The sequence below is a fragment of the Protopterus annectens genome, chromosome 3.part0, assembly GCF_019279795.1.
Source record: "Protopterus annectens isolate FY-2018-M chromosome 3.part0, PAN1.0, whole genome shotgun sequence".
NCBI lineage: Eukaryota > Metazoa > Chordata > Ceratodontiformes > Protopteridae > Protopterus > Protopterus annectens.
The window spans coordinates 428,264,030-428,284,659 of record NC_056731.1 but is presented as its reverse complement, the minus strand read 5'-3'; positions in this window follow the sequence as shown (position 1 = coordinate 428,284,659).

Genomic DNA, 20,630 nt, shown 5'->3' with positions numbered 1-20,630 from the left:
TGTCCCATTGTAGGCTGAAGCAATACATGTATGCTCAGTAAGTGGTACTGCTGGTGAATCCAGCTCACATATGAACTGTTGTACTACCTGAAGCTGTAGTCCTAAACTCCACAGTATGGTGTATGTTCACATTCCCTGGTAACACTGTCTTGTGTGTTTCCTGTAGTTTGCACAGATTACATACCTCAGGCATAGGTATCTGTAAGTAGGGGTACACAGGTAATGTTCATCTGTGTTGGCATACATTTGTGTGTTGTATGTATGTCTAATGTGTGTGTAATGATGCCTGTACCATGCCCGCAATCACGTGTGTTACAGGGTATGTGTGTGTACCTAGCAACATGTATACTCTGTTACAGCAGAATGCCAGCTATAGTAACAACTGTGCACATTTGTTCGGTAGGGGTATGGCATCAAAGACTAGGGTGGATTAATGCTAATACTGTAAATGTACATTACATTCACTGCATTGGATGGCATATTTCTTCATGCATTAGCTTGATATATACCCCCGGTGCGAGGTTGTGCATCGTATCCCAAACAGTGTGCCGGGTACTGGTTTGTTGTATGGAGTGTGGCAGGCACTGTCAGACAGTTGTGGGCTGAGCACTGATATGTGGTATTGAATGTGTGTATCCTGTGATAGACAGACAGATGCTATATATGGCAGGTAAGTGATATATGTACTTCATAATGTTAAGTGTGCCACATGACCTGCTCACACATATCGTTTAATTGTCTTCCCGGGTTATGGCTCATCAACGCAATCCAGTGTTTACAGCTGCGGAGGAGCAAGAGATACAGGCCAGCCCGGTGCAGCACTACAACCTGCTCTTTTCCAGGGCCAACCAGCACCAGCATGAGCGTACTGCACTGTGGCAGGAACTTGTTCACCGGGTAAATGACATAGACATGCATAACCGGACATATGAGCAGGTACGCCATCACTGCAGTGATTTAATTAGACATGTCCGGCGGCATACGTCTGATATCCATAGGCAACAGTTTGCCACAGGTGGTTGGCCGCCCATACATCCCCCCCTCACCAGAGTGGAGGAGCTTCTCCTAAGCATGGTGGCTCCTGGCGTACAGCAGCAACAGCATCATACATGTGTTATCATGGAGTCCGGAGCCACCCAGCAGGTAATATGCCCTAGCTGTACACTACCGTTATCAGTATTGCTAGAATATGCTTATGTGAGATGTGTACTGTGTGTTTAGCAGTTGTGCTGCCTGTCGTGTGCAATACTGATATTTGGAATAGTATCTCCTCACCTGTGACTATTGACTGTTGTTCCACTGTAGATTAGCAGACTCATGTTAGCAATGCCACAGTTGTGGCCACTGAAAAACTGTGTCATATTCTTGTAGGTCCCTCTGGTGTGACAGCAGGGCAGACGATACATGCTGGTAAGTGTGTTAACACTTTCATATTGGTACTGAAATGTGCATGTCATAGGTGAGGTGTAGGCCATGTACATGTAACACATCTACGCATAATGCATGCTATCCATGTTTGCTGTGAGACATTAATCATCTCAGTAAAGTCAGTAGCTGCCTTAATCACATACAATGCACAGTGCAGCAGACACAGTTGTGGCAACACTGTACCGCACCTTGGATATGCATAGTTGCTACAACTGTACACAGCAGAACACATTTATCATGTGCAGTACATGGAAACATACTACATTTGGCATTACCACACACCCGCTGTAAGGTCACACGTCAGTACCCCACGTCATGCACACACACATGATGTACCTCAGGAGTAGAGGCCTATCATGGGTCTGTGCAACACATAACACAATCATGTTAGGCAATGCTCCCTATTGGGCACCCCACACACCCATGTACAAGGTGTCTGTGTAATTGCGAACGTAGCCACGGCACAGCGGTTCAGGTATAGCATGCTAGGCGGTGGTCTTGCACACATTAGTAGGTGTGAGTGACCACAGGATGCATGGTGATGAAGGCACAGGGTACTACACCATATCCAGTTATGGTGACCACAGTACTAGTCATAGCAGTCATTGCTTTGCACCTCAATGTCGTGTGTGCAAACATATGCACCTATACACAATATGCATAGCATGTTGTGTGTGTGCTTACATATGCCAGTATACACAATATGCACAGCAGCCACCATCCAAAGTGTCACATATATGTCCTGGAATGCTAGTGGGTGTATAGGTCACCTGACACACATTCGGTATGTGTGGTGTTCATTGTTGCAGGCGTGTAGCATGCCATGCCATGTCTGGCACAGACATATCTGCAAAATGTCCTACACTCACCATAACCGCTGTACACTGGCCATGTCGATCATTGGGATACCTTCACGTCAACATGCACCACTCATCCCATGTGTGTACATAGCATGCATGTGCTACACCCATGCCCACTATTATCTGCTGTGGACACAGACACTGTACTCAGACATAGATATCTATGTGTCACACAGATTACACATGCAGCCATGGCATGTATACTTGTGAGTGATGGTGCACAGGGCATTGCAGAGCTGATAATACCTGCACAGCAATGTTGTGTCCTTGTACACATTGTGTTCCAGGGTATAACCAATCACTGAACAACTACACAGTTGCATCAAAGCCATGTATACTGCCATTAAATGGGGCGTGTACACTTGCACTGTATGGTCTTCTGCAACACATATTCTGCATGCTGACACATGTGTGGTGACTGTTTACCTTGTGATACTGACACCCACCTTCACCCACTATAGAGTATGTGTTGGATTGCTGGTGTGTGCGTGTATGTGCTGTAGTGAGGAGTGTATATGTGTTCATGTGTGCATGTGTGGATGTGTTCATGTCTGCATGTGTGCATGTGCAGACCGTAAAGTGTGTTTCCTGTCTTCCTCTCACAGGTGCTGAGTTAGGGGTGGCCGAATGCACCAGGGAACCTGAAGCCACTGCCACGGATAGTGCTGCTGATGAGACATGTATTTTGGCACAGGAAGGATTGACAGGGTCTGTCGTTGGTCCGCCAATCGACATTACACAGTGTTCAACCCCATCTATGCGCACACTCATACTGTCATTACATCCCTCACCACCAATGGCCATAGGTGAGGGACAGCATACAGTCGGCATTGAACAGGAGAGTGTGGCACCCATGGCACTTGCTTCCCCTCACAGCAGCCATAACCATATACCTGGAATGGTACCACATAGGCAGAGGTCCAGGGGTTCTCGGGGGAGCACCACTGGTCATATTGCCCCTGGAAGGCATGCCCTTACAGGTCTTACGACGACCAGTATGTTCCGGGCTGTAATGCAGGCTCAGGCACGTATGAAACAGTACACCAGGCAGGGACTTAGGGTGCAGAGGGCACATTACACCGCTATCAATGACAGCATCCGTGACCTTGCCGGTGCTATCTGGACTTACACCAGGGTCATTGATAGAAGTTGGGGGGAGACATTAGATGCCCTCCACAATATGTCTTCCATGAGCCAGGACCATGCGGGACGGTTGCGCCTTCGACTCGGACGCATGCCAGCAACAGCTGGCAGTGGTTGTGGATGGCCGCCAGTTCACAGCCGCTCCCGTAGTGACAGTAAAAGCCCCAGCAATGCTGGTGCTGGCCTGTCCATTAACCATCCCAGTAGACCACATGCACGTGGCTCTGGCCAGTCCCAGCAGGGACATGGGTCCAGTCATCCCACCTCTGCCTCTGAGGACAGTACCTAGTCAGGGTTGGTACCCAATACTGTCTGTAACACCCCTGCCAGGCACAGGTACTGTGTCTGTGGCTGGAGACAGTGATCTGGACAGCCTAGCAGGTACAGTCTGTGGTTGTCCCACAAACTACTGTATATGGCAGCCACATGGTGGAGCTGTGTGCATGCAGACACACACACATTAACCAAACAACTAGGGCTCACACACACACACATTACATCAACATTGGCCCATGGTGTACTGTTGTCCCTCTCACACACACACAGACATGTCGGTTGGATGGGTCAATGTCAGGCTCTGGCAAGCAACAAAACACTCTGTGCATATGATGATACCTGTGTCGCCTACTGTCATCTGTAACACTGATGGAGGAACAGGCTAACATGGTGCTGATGCACAGGGTGTCACTATAGCAGTGTAGAAATATTATCAAATTGTCAACAGGAAAGTGTAATGACATCCTTGTAGGTATATCTCTGCAGACATTATGCATCACAGCTCTGATTGTCAGTGTAGCATTGTTTACACAACTGTTAGGTATGAGTATGTATTGTCCACCCATGTGCCACTTGGCTGAAGTGTAATGTGTTGCCAGCATGTGTTAGTGAGTGGACAGTATGTGTGTGATGTGTGCAGTACAGATTAGCAAGTGTGCATCTGTGAACATGGTGGGTGCACACTGTCTGCATGTACGTGCATAGTGGACACATGGGATGTGTGGCATACCCTGTTGTACACATTAACATCTCATAGTATCTTCCATTGGCCAGTATGCATTATACTATAGTTATGTACTAATATGGGTAGACATGTGCGTATGACATGGGTTGACACTATGCTGTGGGTGATACTGTTAGTATCTGTCAGTGATTTGCAGTCTGGTAGTATACGCAACCTCAACAGCATGACTATAAGCAAGCATCAGATGCTGTCCTGACAAATGACACACAGTCGTAGGGAACTCAGTAACGGGTGAATCCTTCCAGTGCTACACTATAACACTAACCAGTGGTAATGACTGCCACCCATTCCTGTGACCACACTTGTTTGGCATATAGGCCCCTTAGGTACATGCAAACACACTAGGGATGTGTCCATCCAACTCTGTAAATGCATGCATTGGCCTACAATCCATTCCCTGGATGAGACGCATATCCTACACAAGGGTATCATACAGACAGATACCTGTCATCTGATACATGCTGTATAGCAGTAAGCTAACTATGGCATCGTCAACCACATGTACCATACTTACCATCCCGTCAGTACCACATAGGTGGTAGGCTCTACATGTATGTTGGGTACCAATGTGTACATACAGCCTCATGTTATGTCATGTGTCCCTTGGTATCCACATATCCATAGGTGTTGTGGAGTCCCAAGGTGTATCACATGAGACATTAGAGGCCTGGATGCATATCCACAAGGCAGTTGTACACCTATAATGACTGTCCATTATTGGCAGTTGTTGTTGTGTATGAACATTTCTGACATATATCTCAGGCATATACCCTCACTCATACCACTCTTATGTAACTGTCATGGGTGTGTGTGGCACAGCTGACCTTTGCCATGGATCACGACAGTGGACGGCCCTGTCACATACATACATATGTGACCTACGATCTGAGAAGCAGCGGCACAACCTGCCAATGGCAACAAATGTATTCATGTAGTATGCAGGCTTCACACCTATGCACTAATTGAGGGAACATGTACACATATATTTTGCTATGCATATACCTGATGTGTGCAATGCACTTACTGTTGTAATCATAATATGTCATACCATAGTAATAGCAAAACTCACACCGCATTGACCAACACACAGTCAGTGTTTGCAGGATTTAAACCCCTACCTAACTATGTTATGCTACTAGAGAGATACGCATTAGCACGGCGCGCTATTTATTTTATTGGGTGGTTGCTCTTCTCCTGCTATATTTCTAGGATGGTGAAATCATCAGTCTTTTCAAAGAGGAATGTACATCTACTAGTGTGTTTTCCCAGTCCCCAAAAAGGACACTCCTGTCAAACACAATTGCACACATTCAGCATTTGCAGGATTCAAACCCCTATCTAATTACATTATGCTACTAGAGAGAGACGCATTAGCGCAGCACGCTATTTACTTTACTCGGTGGTTTCCCTTCTCCTGCTGTATTTCTAGGATGGTGACATCATCAGTCTTTCCAAAGAGGAATGTACATCTTCTAGTGTGTTTTCCCAGTCTCCAAAACGAGCACTCCTGTCAAACAAATTGCACACATACACACACCCCTCCACACACAGTCAGCATTTGCAGGATACAAAACCCTACCTAACTATGTTATACTACTAGAGAGAGACGCATTAGCATAGCTCACTATTTGCTTTACTGGGTGGGTTTCCTTCTCCTGCTGTATTTCTAGGATGGTGATATCATCAGTCTTTCCAAAGAGGAATGTACATCTTCTAGTGTGTTTTCTCACTCTCCAAAAAGGGCACTCCTGTCAAACACAATTACACACATACACACACACCCCATGTTTGCAGGATTCAAACCCCTACCTAACTAGGTTATACTACTAGAAAGAGATACATTAGCACAGCATGCTATTTGCTTTACTGGGTGGTTTCCTTCTCCTGCTGTATTTCTAGGATGGTAACATCATCAGACTGGACATGGTAATGTGTGTGCACTTTGTTTTATGCCATTCCAGGAATGGTTCATGTGGGTCATCAGGTGTCAACAGCTTGAACAGGAACTCATAATCCTTACCTTGTGTGATCTATCTGTGGACACATTGACATTCCTTCATATGTCAACACATATTTATGCACAGCTTGTTGGTTTTGTGGGTACTACATGTGTCTGGGATGTTGATAAAGGGCTATTCAAAGTGTATGTGAGACATGTGTAGCTGCGTTCAGTGATGTGATGTATGTCCTGGGTGTCTACCTTGCAAACAGTCTAGCATGTTTGGGAAACATGATCCACACATGAACATACCACAGTTAGTAAGGTTGTGTGTATGTCAGCTTCCAATAGCTCGGTTTATGACTTCAACCATGATGGGCTACATGGACTTGCAGATCGGACTTCATAGGCGTACTGGACTATACTTCCCATGGTGTGTTGTGCACCAACACTTGTGTGGAGAGCCATATGTTGCTGTAACACATTCAATGGTTCCACATCCTGTGTAGGGTGGGGGCTCAGCTGACTGTTCAGGTGTCGGATCTATTTCTTCTGTAGTTTATGCATGGCACATATTGGGAATCCATGTAGTCCACTTGATGCCATGATTTTGGCATTGGGGGTAGCTGATCATCCATTCTACATGTGATATCTCCTGGTATGATGATATGGACTATCGCCAATGGGAGGTGGGTATGTATATATGGGCCTGTCTGTCAGGATGTCAGCATTGTCAGTCAGGTACAGTTGTCCCTGCCTCATGACATATATGTGTGTACATTGCTATATATGACATAGCTGTCAGAGGTGTCATGATTCAGTCTGGACTCCTTCTCAGCTACTCTTTACAGAACACCAACGAACCTGTGCACTAATCTCTGTTATACTCTTTTACACACGTAACACCATACTGATCCTTTGTGATGTGGCTTCAGAGTATGTCATCATGATATCCCAGCAAGTCCAGGGGTCGGCTTAGTGTGTACTCTCCAGTCCAGCTGGTGAATATTGTGATGTAGACACAATCTCACATCTGCCTCATGTACACAGACAACACTCTCCTCCTCCCAACAAACTCAGATACATGTGTGGGATGCACCTATGGAGACATACAGGGTGCTAAACTCTCTCAACCCATGACTGGCACAGTCTATCAGGTGGTGAAGGTAACCACACACACAACATATCAGTCTCACATATCCTCTGTCGACAGCACTCAAACCACATTATCACACATACACATACTCGGATGCTGTCAATGAACTTTGCCTAAGCAGCAGAGATCTCCACAGCAGGCACACACACAACTGCTACCACACTACAATACCCACATCTCACTTAGTTCACAATGTCAGTGTGCCACACAGTCACTGCCCTTCAGGCTACACAACACACCTTACACTTGTGAAAGGCGACACTTATTGTCAGACACACTGATGTACCACTCACCAGCCCATACAAGGAAATAGTCCCTTTGTGCTGTCTGTTGGGTGCCAGGTTCTGCCACATAACACATGCAGTCAGGTCACTCCAAAGCAAGTACGGGACTGGCACCATCATTGTCCATGCTGGTGCGTAAAACCTCAGACATTACTCCCTGGACCACATGACATGGTACATGGAGGTACACTGTGATCATGTAGCCCAGGCCAGTATGACCCTAATCTTGTCTAGCATCTTCCCACCATGTATGATGTCACAGTATACTGACAAACATATCATGTTTAACAGTTGGCTAACTGGTGCCATTCATAGGGGATACAGTGTCTGTCAGCCTGTGGTGACATGCTCGACATGCCACGTAGCCTCACTATGGACAGGTTGCACCTGTCACCCTTGGACCTTCAAATGCTGTCTACGGCTCTTGCTACCACCATAGTGCATTTGTTGATCAGGGCTCAAAAGACAAACCCACCTTCATAGACATTACAGGTTGAATGACACTAAGGGTAATACTGCTCAACACTAGATGTGTTATCCTTATATTGCGGCCACTCAGGACTCTTCTCAGTATGGAGGATAGCGATATCTGTGCACTAACAGACACCTAGTTCAAGCTCACATATGCACACCAGCAGTACCAGGTTATGTTTTGTACCATGCTTTCTGACCACAGGACCTGGTATGGACAACACAACTAGGGGGTGTATCCGTATACATCACAAATACACACACCTCCGGGTAAGTAGCACTGCACTAAGCATCACAGACCATACATATACAACTACCATTGTGTAAAGCTGCCTTTCAGTTTGTTGCCTGCTACAGACCACCCTCCCATACTCAGGAACCACACTCAGCTTTCCTGGGAACAGTGGAGAATATGAAGGTCTCCACAAACACCATTATATTGCGTGACTTCAGATACACAAATATTGACTGTGGATACTACTCAAGCCCCAACACCCTCACCCTACAGTCACTACAATTTGTAAAGTCATATGCTATGGCACAACAGGTCACCACAGCCACAAGTTGGTTTACATATTGGACCTGATCATCACCAACATGGGGACTCTATGTTCCATGCCAGCGATATATCCCTCATTGGTAAGGTCAGAACATACATATATCTCACTGGACATACATATACACTCCACACACCCATCCTGGGTAATCCTGGTGAACTTCTCGTGAGCCAACGTCTCACTTCACAAAAGCAAGGTGGTATCGTTCAGAGACCCTGAGACAGTGGGGAATATGGCTCAGACTGCTGAATCCTTTACATACACATTCTATGGACACCTAGTGGACTACATGGATTGTGCTATCCCAAATAACAACAGGACTCACTCCTCCAATGGCAGGAGACCTGTCTGGTAGACCCCAGCCATAAATAAGCTGTACAACGTCAGGAGGAAGCTACTACATGAGAGAGCACAATCACAGATTGGGAAAGCATCTGTGATCTGTACTGGCAGACAGATACAATCACTCATGTACTTGTGTAAGGGCTGCTTCACATGGCCTAAGTGTGTGAGCATGCCCAGTTCAGGCTTTCCATGTTTTGTTGCCTGACATATGTCTCATTTATTCAAGTGTGTGAGCATGCCCAGTGTGACCTTTCAGTATGCTGCGATCTGACATACACTACATTTGTGGATGTGTGTGAACATGACCAATATTAACATTTATACTGTGTGTGTTGGAGGTCATGTTCTGTTCTTACTGCAGGACTCACCTTTGTGTCATAACTCAACAGGGATTATACTGTGCCTGCAGGGTTTCCATGAGATACTTTGCATTGACTTATCAACATTCCTTCATACTAGCTGACCACTGCAATACTGTCATGGTTTAGTGGTTCAGTACTTTACCTATAGTGCACAGTATCTTGGGTTTGAGGCCCATCACTGCTTTATATTTTCATACTGAGCAGACCAGACTGCTTAAGGACCAGTTAAGCAAATATGAGCATGTTGGCTGTTGTTCAGTTATGCCCTACTTAGACCAGGCTTGTCTGACATTGCTGTATATTCACCAACTTTGCTGGACATTGGGCAATATTACTTGACATTGACCACAGTTGTACTGGTTGGTGTGTGCGATTCTGTTTGCATATACTACATGGTGGTAAATGCTGTTTAGCACTGCCTTAGATTGTTTAACGCATAGCAATCCTGCCTCAGGTGGTGCTGCAGGGCTGCCTATGTCAGATGCACATACTACACTCCCTGTACATGTTTGACAACAGGTAGTGTCAACTTAGGCATACCTTTTACTATATGTGCGAGTCAGAGAGAGGTATCATTTCCAGAGTTCCTACTGAGCTAGTGTATGTGCTATGTGTTGGCTCTTTGCCAAGGCCAAAGCATACTGGGCACGCCTCCTTCTGCCTACTGGGGCAGGCTCAGGTTGTTCCTCCTCCGAGTCACGCTCTGCCTGTGATGACCTTGGCAATGGTGGAGGGCTGTTTGGCCCAGGCCTATGCTGGTCCTGCTGCAGCTGTTTTCCCAGGATCATATTATGTAGCATAGCACATACCATGACAATTTGGGTACATGTAGTTGGTGAGTACTGCAAGGCTCCACCAGATGTGTCCAGGCACTGGAACCGTGACTTGAGCATCCCAAACACATGCTCGATTACATTTCGTGTTTGTGCGTTTGCCTCATTATGGCATTCCTGTTCAGGTGTGTGTGTGTGTTTCTGATGGGTGTCATCAGCCACGGCTCCAGTGCATAGCCAGCATCCCCCACTAGGTGACCATGTGGGATGTCCCCATTGGCAAATGTCTGGTACAGCTGAGTCAGATGCCAGATATGGGAATCATGGTAGCTTCCAGGGCAGCCAGCGCACACACATTCAGTATTATGCCCTGGGCATCACACATGACCTGGTAGTTGATGGAGAGGAAGCCCTTGCGGTTGTAGTAGACCCTACACCACTCACCAGCTGGTGCTTTGATGCGTATGTGCGTGCAGTCTATTGCACCCACTACCTCAGGGTATTCCGCTATTTGCTGGAAGAGACGCATATTGCTGGCCAATACCTCATGAGAATTGGGGAAATATACATGATCACTGACATGTGCTGACATGGCATCCAGGAACTGATGCAGTACCCTGGATGCTGATGCCTGTGATATCCCCATCATATCACCAGTTGGTCTCCGGAAGGTACCTGTTGCTAATATTCTTATGCCAACACATACCTTGGTTTCCACTGTGATGGGTTCCCCTCTGTTGGTTCTGTGTGTGAGGCATGGCCTGCACAGCTCAACAATTTGCTGCAGGAGGTCTCTGTCCACTCTATAGCGCTCCACTATCTCCAGCTCATGTAGCCCCTGGTAGGATACCCTGGGCCTGTACACTTTTCTCCGTCTCCTCACTGTGGGTTGTCCAGCAGCATTTCCATTGTCACCACCCTTGGCAAGTTGCATATGTCACCTTATGACAGCAATGGCAGCCCCTAACATTCCTTTGTCTCAGTAAAGCTTTTTCAGTTTTCACTTCTATTAGCTTACTGCAGTGTCTCTTGTGAGAAACATAATGAACTGTTGTATGCAGAGTTTTAAGTGCTAGGCTGGGCTGGGCTAGTGTACTGCCTGTGTAATTGCCTGATTCTGATTGTTTTCACCTGCTAGCTCTGCTAGTACTCCCTGGTAGCTTCCTAGTATCTGTTGTGCTTCCTATTTCCTTTTTATGTTTCCTCAGGGGGCAGCGCCATGCACACAAGCGCAAACACGCTCACAGCAGCTCACATGCGCACACACATGCTTACACGGACGACAACTTGCTTATTCGGGTTACAACACGAGCACACCAGAGCAAACGTGCTTACAACACTTTAAACTGCCTTATACATACTTACTCCGGCTTACACGCGACACCCATGCTTACACGCATGCACACTGTCTTACTTGGGTTTACAGACATGCACACGCATGCATACCCACTCAGCAAGAAACTTTGGTGTTATTCATGGTGTACCCTTCCATTTCTTGACTTTACCTAGCCTACCTGTTGACACACCTCTTTCAATGATGTGTAAATGATAGCTGACACATACCACTCTGCTCCAATGAGCTTCCCTCCTTTCATACATACCCCACTCGTGATGTCACCTATCTTCTACTCTGTTACTCCCCTTATCCTACTCCTACACTCCACTGACTGTGCTCATTTGCTATGCAAACCTGTGATTCACTATCCTTATCCTCATTTGCATGGAATTGCCTACTAATACTTGGTTACATCTCTTAGACTGTGCTTCCCCCCTTAGCAACCTCTACTCGATGGCCATGTTGACTTCAGCCTGCCATTCCCTTGCATTGTATATTAACAAATTCTATGATTTTCACGTTTGTGGGTTTAAATTTCTATTTTTATGTTTTTTAGAGTGCAGCCCATTTGCACGGTGCTGCGCTATGCTTAAACATCGGAAATCGGTGAAAAAAAATTATTTTTATTTTCATATTGCATCAGGAAACATTACCATTGGCTGTATATTTGGCCATTGGCATGCTTCCTCTACTGGATGCAACCTTTATTTGGAGCTGTCACGGCTCCGTTTTGCTATTTGCAGAATGGTACTCAGTTGTCAACTGAGTACATTTCTGCAAATAACACTGCTCTTACTCGGACAGGTATGGGTTTCCTGAATCACAAATCTACCTCATTTGCTTGCCTTTCACCTGCAATTGAGGTAATTTGCATGTCCCTGCCCTGTCCGTGTAATAGCTGTTTTAGGAGCTCTCTTACACACCCCTACAGGCTGTTCCTGGATCGCTCATCAAGCATGATGGCTGCATGGCGTCTTACTCTACTCTTAGACTCCGTGCAAGCCATCGTGAATCTGGCCCATTATGTGGGAGAATCACTGATGCCGTGTTATTTATATGTTGTTAGTTTGTTTACTGTCATAATGAGCTGAGCCCAAAAGACCTGTTTTGGCCACAGCCTTAGGATGCATTGTTGAAAATAATTACATGTAACAGCAGAAAATGGTAATCAATCCCTGGGATTCAGCAAGCCCTGCAGAACATCCAGAAGCTGCTGTACGCAATATGTCCACTGAGAGATTCAGTATAGAGCTCCCGGTATGTGCACGGGCGCTCCTACTCTATTCCTGCACAGACACTACTGCCTTATGCTAATTACCTTATTTGCTTGTGAAAAACATGCAAATGAGGTGAATTAGTGATTCAGCAAGCAGGCAGGTGTCCATGCAGGAATAGTGTAACCTGCAGCAATGTATTCAGTTACTAGCTGAATACATTTCTGCAAATGAGAAAACGGAGGGATGACAGCTTGAAAGAAAGTATGTATTATATTCAGTAGGCATGCCAATGGCCAAATATATGGCCATTGGCATGAAAAATACTTTTAATTATAGAAAATAAAACTTTTTTTTTGGCCAGTCTCAGCCATTTAAACATAGGGCAGAGGTGAGCAAATGGTATCATGCCGAAAACAAAAAAAAAGGAAAAAGCAATTTCTACAGAAATCTGCATTTTGCCATTATAGTCAATGGCATGCAGAATGAAAACAATACCAGGGAATAGTGGTTGCTAAGGAGAAAGGCCAGCCTAAGTGTGGCAACTAAGGAGTAAGGCAGTGGTGTATGCAAATGAGGAGATTTATAGTGAATCACAAATTTCTTCTAAGTGTCAGACTGCACCTAACCATGTAGGTGCTCTAACACCACTGTGTAGACAGGAGTAGTTGCTAACATGAAAAGGTGGTGTGTTATGCTTGCTGTAAGCACACTGGAGCTCAGTGGCCCATGTTTGCCCTAAGCTAAGCACAGCTAAAGAAGGGGTGTGTCTGAGGCTGTATTGTCTTATTCCATGAAATGCAGAGTGTGATCACATCCAGGGAGGGCCAGTTCTGCTTAAAAGTGTTTAGGTAAACGGGTGTGCACAGTGTGCACCCGGCCTAAAAAAAAAAAAACAGAAAACAGCAGAACTCTTTACATTTGAGCACTGGGATGAAAGGTGCACATCAGGGCTTAAACAGAGAGGAAATGGAAAGGGGAAACAGCAGAAGGAAGGCAATCAAGGAGAACTACCATAGCTGACAGGTGGAATGTATCAGAATCAACCAATTACACAGGCAGCAGCCCACCACACTAGTATAAACTATGTAAACTATGTAAACACCTTTCGGTCTGGTTTTTCCCACAAACTCTACACCACTGCTATACACATTCGGGGGAATTTTAAACTGACAAAACTAATAAGACATGTTAGGGGCTGCTGTTGCTCTGATCTGTCAGTATGTGCTAGAGACTGAGGGTGGTGAGGAGGATAATGCTGACTACCAACTCAGACCAAGGAGGAGGAGAAGAGTGTTCAGACCCAGGGTAACCTACCAAGGGCTACATGATCTGGAGATAGTAGAGAACTACAGGGTGGACAGGGACATACTTCAGCAACTTGTTGAGCTGGGCTGGCCTCACCTCAAACCCAGAACCAACAGAGGGAAACCCATCCCAGTGGAAACAAAGGTATGTGTAGCTTTAAGAATACTAGCTACAGGTACTTTCCAAATACCTACTGGGGATATCATGGGAGTCTCACAGGCATCTGTGTCCAGGATACTCCACCAGTTCCTAGATTCCATTTGACTGCATGCCGCTGAGCACATTTACTTCCCCAGCACCCACGTGGAGAGGACCAGCAATATGCATCTCTTCCACCAAGTAGCAGAATCCTCGGAGGTACTGGGTGCCATAGACTGCACGCACATCCACATCAAAGCACCCCCCAGTCACCAAGGGTAGGGTCTACCTAAATCGCAAGGGGTTTCACTCCATCAACTGCCAGGTTGTGTGTGATGCCCAGGGCATTATCAGGAATGTGTGCTGGCAGCCCTGGAAGCTATCTTGACTCCCACATATGACATTTGCCACAGCTGTATGGGGCATTTGCCAGTGGGGACATCCCATATGGCTATCTGGTGGGGGATGCTGGCTACACACTGGAGCCGTGGATGATGACAACCATCAGAAATGCACACACATCCACACAAGAACACCATAATGAAGCACACCCACAAACCAGGATCATTATAGAGCATGTGTCTGGGATGCTCAAGTAACGGTTCTGCTGTCTTGACATATCTGGTGGAGCCTTGCAGTACTCTCCAGCCACATGTGGCATGCTGCACAATATGATCCTGCAGAATCAGCTGCGGCAGGAACAAATTGGTGAAGGGCCACACAGCTCCCCACCTTGCCAAGGTCTCCACAGGCATAGAAGGACCCGGTGGAGAAACATCTTGAGCCTGCCCCTGTAGGCAGATGGAGGCGTGCCCAGTATGGCCTGTCCTTGGAAAAGAGGCAATGTATAGCACATACACTGACACTGTAGGACCCGAGGGACTGATCTCTCTCTCTCTCTCTGTCTCTGACTCACACACACACAGTAAAATGGATCCCAAACAACACACCACCTATAGCCTACCATGTAAAGGCAGTGTACTGTGTGCATTCAACATAGTCATCCCTCAAGCACCATCCTCACAATAGCCTCAGGCACAAAGTAAGTCAGTCTCCTTAACAAAATTAATGAATGGTGTGGAATGTTCTGATAGGATATCTATGGTATTGATTCAAGCATGCAAGGGAATTGGGTGGCTTACTGGGATAGCAGCAGACAACTGACAGCTCTGTGGGACAGCAGGAAGTGTATTCCCAGTACTGGCCTACCCACACCATGAAGTACCACCCTATTTGGCAAATACCACTGCAGTATATATGGTGTGCCAAATAACTGGGGGGGATCATAGGTCACATGCATGGATGTCAAAATGGGGGTCCCATACCCACCCCAGCCTTACCCAGCAGAACAACTGTAGAAAACCATACAGAAATGCCTGGCAAAGGCCCCCACATGGTGGCATCCATGAAATCCTGACATACAGACTTTTACACAGTGATATCACAGCAGGTCTGGCAGTGGCAGTATGGCTTTGAAAGGTAAGAAGTCTGAAACTACAAATGTTTATGCCAGAACAATCTAACCTGTGGTCAAAACTGTGATGCCTGTAGTTTGAAAGATAGGGCATACCACTATGCTAAAATGCGACCAAAATGTTAAGCAAATATCAGCACAGTCTCTTCAAATGTGTATTGTGTACAGATGTGTCACCCCTCATAGTCCCATAAAAATGCAGTAACATGTCCTTGGCCTTAAGCAGCATCAAGTCACCAACTAGAGTGATGGCTCAACAGAGAGAGCAATTGTCAGTAACACCCACAGTCCACTGCCAGCAGCCTGGGAACATTTGATCATCAGAATGCACTGCCTTGCTACAGATGGCCTGCATCTGTCACACCTGGCCTACCAGAACTGTGGCAAATGCTCATGCCTTCCCACAGTGCTCTGTTAGGGAGTGTCATGGGGTCCATAACACCAACATGACACAGTCTACAAAATGCAAAGAAAGGACATGCTGCTAACTGCAAGGAGAAAACCTGCCGGTATCAGAGAGCCAGAAATCTGGCCAAAGCCATGAATAATGGGGTAAAAAAGGTCCTTAGAGAAGGACACCTTTGACATACTGCTCTAATAATGTAATAAAGTTGATGGAATGATTGCAGTAGCATGGAATGTCTGCTGGGTACAAAGTCAGAAACTGCAACGTCAATTGTCAGTAATATCTGACTTCAACCCTGAGTGACTTGCAAAACACTTTTCCTTGAAAACCACACTTGTTTGCATAACCAGCAAGATATACAAGTCATGAATGTGGATATTCTGTGATACTCTGTGCGGTCGACAGGTAGGGCTAGGAGTCTAAATATGAGAATGCACTCATTGCAGGCAGTCCTAACCCTGGAAGACAGTGACATATCTGCACCCACAGTACCCTGGCACACAGCCATGGGGATTAATGCACCCTTCCCTGATCACTCATCCTATGCAGCATCATAACCCAAAAATGTGGCCAGCCAAGCAAAATGAGGTGGGCCATACATATATGTCAGAGAAACACAAATCTCCAGGCTGGTCAAACAGTCTGACACACACAAGACCATCCAAGTGCAGTCAAACTTTGAGCAGATCCCTATGCAAAGCACTGGTAGCTATAGGCAAACATATCTGACCCAGGAACCCCCTCCATCTTATTCCCTACAATTCTATCTAGAGTCTGCCTGTCACCCTGATCCTGTCTGACTTATATTACCCAACCGTGGACTGGAAATCAGACCATGCCAGAACAGAAATGCACAGAGATTCCACCATTTTAATATATCACCAATGTGTTGGACCATTTCCATAGCTCCAGCAGTCAATTGGTTGTAGGCACACCTCTCAACAGGCTGGATTGTGCAAGAATGCATAGTATTTAGCCCATAAGTTTGGTGTGTGCATCATCCATCCTGTATTCCACTGGTAAATCACAGTGATGATCTGCTGAGGTATATCATGAAGTACTGAAACAATACATAATGTCAAATGGAATGGCATATATGTCAGATGTTTGTTAAAACAAGACCTGTAACCCTAGCAACCCATACATTACTGATAGAAATAGTCACAATCACCATATGGCCCATTGTCTCCCCATTCTGATAGGCTATCTCCAAATATCCTGTACCAACAGATTGAGAGGTATGGCTGTAGCACAAAACAAACTGGACTGGAGCACAACAATCACTGGAATGGAGTCCCACATGTACTATAGAAGGTCACACTGGGCATGCTCATACACTTAGAGAAATGTCAGTGGGATCTAGGAATCAAGGGAAATGTCAGTAGGATCTTGGAATCAGGGATCTAGGAATCAACAGGCCTTCCCCATCCAGTGCACTTCCCATTCCCCTACTTTATCATTCCTGAAGATGTCTGTCGCCATATAAGTCTGTTTCGTCAGGCCTCAGATCTATAAGCTCTGTGTTGCATGCAATAACTGTGTAACACTATAGTACAAATAACTAGTTAGGTAGGAGTTCTAATCTCCATCCTAGCAAATGTCAAAGTATGTGTGTGTGCTTACAAGTTAAAGCTTTTGGGTTCATTCAAACCCAGTATACATCCCCTTTCCCACTTTAGCAGTCCTGCAGATATCAGTCACCTTAGAAGTCCCTTCCATCAGACCTCAGCACCATAAGCTCTGTGGCACATGTGGTAACACTATAGTACAAATAAAAAGTTAGGTAGGAGTTCTAATCTCAGCCCTAGCAAATGTCAAAGTGTGTGAGTGTGTGTGTGTGTGTGTGTGTGTGTGTGTGTGTGTGTGTGTGTGTGTGTGTGTGTGTGTGTGTGTGTTTACAAGTTAAAATTTGGGTCCATTTGAACTCAGTACACTTCCCCTTTCCCTACATTAGCAGTCCTGCAGGTATCAGTCACCTTAGAAGTCCCTTTCATCAGGCCTCAGCCCCACAAGCTCTGTGGCATGTGCGATGACCGAGTAACACTATAGTGCAAATACCTAGTTGGTAGGAGTTCTAATCTCATTCCTGGCAAATGTCAAACTGTGTGTGTGTGCCTGTGGTGTGTGTGTGTGCGTGTGTGTTTACAAGTTAAAGCTTTTGGGTCCATTAAAACACAGTACACTTCCCTTTTCCCTGCTTTAGCAGTCCTGCAGATATCAGTCACTTTAGAAGTCCCTTTCATCAGGCTTCAGATCCATAGGTTCTGTGCCATGTGCGTTAACTGCATAACACTATAATACAAATAAATAGGTAGGAGTTCTAATCCCAGTTCTGGCAAATGTGTGTGTAGGGGTGTTTATGTGTAGTTTAAAGTATTCTGTGGCCTCTCTCACCCAGTACAACACCCATTGCTATACATTACAAGGGCTGCTGATGTTCCTCACCTTAGAAGTACCTTTGGACAACCTTCTCCCTATAAGCTCCATGGCGTGTGTGATAAATGAGTAACAATATAGTAGCAATAAATAGGTAGGGTCTCTACTCTCAGTCCGGGTAAGTGTGTGTGTGTGTGTGTGTGTGTGTGTGTGTGTGTGTGTCTGTGTGTGTGTGTGTGTGTGTGTGTGTGTGTGTGTGTGTGTGTGTGTGTGTGTGTGTGTGTGTGTGTGTGTGTGTGTGTGTGTGTGAACAGTATCCTGTCCATGGGGGAGTTGTTGTTTTGTGTTTGAGTGAACAGTATCCTGTCTTTGGAGGGGTTGTTGTTGTGTGTGTTTGAGTAAACAGCATCCTGTCTGTGGGGGGGGGTGTTGTGTTTGTGTGAGAACCATAACCATTGGGGGTGGGTTTTGTTACTTTTTGCTGTTGCCCACCCAGCACATGTCTCAGTGTCCACATTACAAGGCTCACAGTTGTCATCCACTGTAGAGGGACCTGTAGACAATGCAGCCCTATAATCATTGTGCCATGTGCAATAACTATGTAACAGTATGGAATATATAACAACATTGGCTGCCCATCTTATCCTTGGATATCACTCCCCACTCAGGAATCATACACAACCACACTCAGGTAGACAGACAGCCACACCTATATCAATCAGTAGGTGGCCTGCAAACCAGCTCACAGATAGAACCCACAGTGTGAAAGCAGTGGACTCCATGTCAGACTGCCAAACAGTCACGAGTGGAGTCCCACAGGTTGTGGATCTGGGTTCCCTCATGTTTGGGATCCCACCTCTGAGGACCAGCCCAATAGAAAGGTGCCCTGGCTGACATGTTTGTAGATGACTACAAGGTGGGTGCTATTATTACCCCCCCACATGAGGTTGACATCCTTCACAAAGGCCTCTCTAAGACCTATGACTGTTGTCAGAACCCTGAACATAAGCTCAATGCCAGATGATGTGCCACCATCCCCTTTGAGTATGACATTGCTCCCATAAAGTAATACATTGATGGTAGTCCACTGAACACTGATGTTGGTGTAATGGAACTGGGAGCACAGGTTGACAGGGAGCTCTATGGTGACCCCCACAGTGCCACTGTCTTCTGAAAGTCCTTCCATGTGTCACTTCTCCTGACTTAGGGTGTTGAATCTGGAAAGTAAAAGGAAAGTGTTTCCCCGTACACTCCCCTCAGTAGGCCAATGTGTATTAAGGCCCATTTGCCATGTACCCCACTGGACACCAACAACAACAGGAGAGGCTGCAAATGTACCTCACAAAGAGGGTCTTAGGTACTACTTACTTGCCCCATATGGACAGACTCCAATAACTGCAATGAATCCCCATCTCATATTGGCTACTTAGGTGTGATCTCTGCCTGACATACACAGCCATGTCTAACTCAACTCTTTCAGGAATGCTACATCCAAGCAAATCAGTCCACACAACATGCCCCAGATACCTCAACCCCATCCTCACAATCAACAGGACATGCTGGAGGGACAGGTTCCTAACCCAGAGACTGGCCATGCTTTGGAATAGACGCCACATATATGACAAGCCAAACACATCACTGGCCCTCTTCAACAGAAATCAGGAGGAGTGGATGGGAAATAGAATACCCACCCTAGGAATCACTCCAGTGACTATACTCAGTAGACACACTGGGAAGTATTGTCAGGTGATGTGATGCCAGTGTATTCCCATGGGCTAGTGTTGTAAAGCCTGCATGGCCATTTGCCACATACACACCTATGACTCTTTGAACCCAGGATCTCAGTACTGTAAAATGTGTGTGCGTGCATTAGTGTGTATGAAAGTGTTTATGAGTATGTAAACATGTGGATGAAAGTAGCTGGTGGCCCGTGTCACAAAGTACAACTAACATTGCCATGCCTTAAAAGTGCTGTAGATGTCATTCACTATATAGGTACCTTAGGACACTCCACAATCTATAAGATCTGGGGTGTGTGC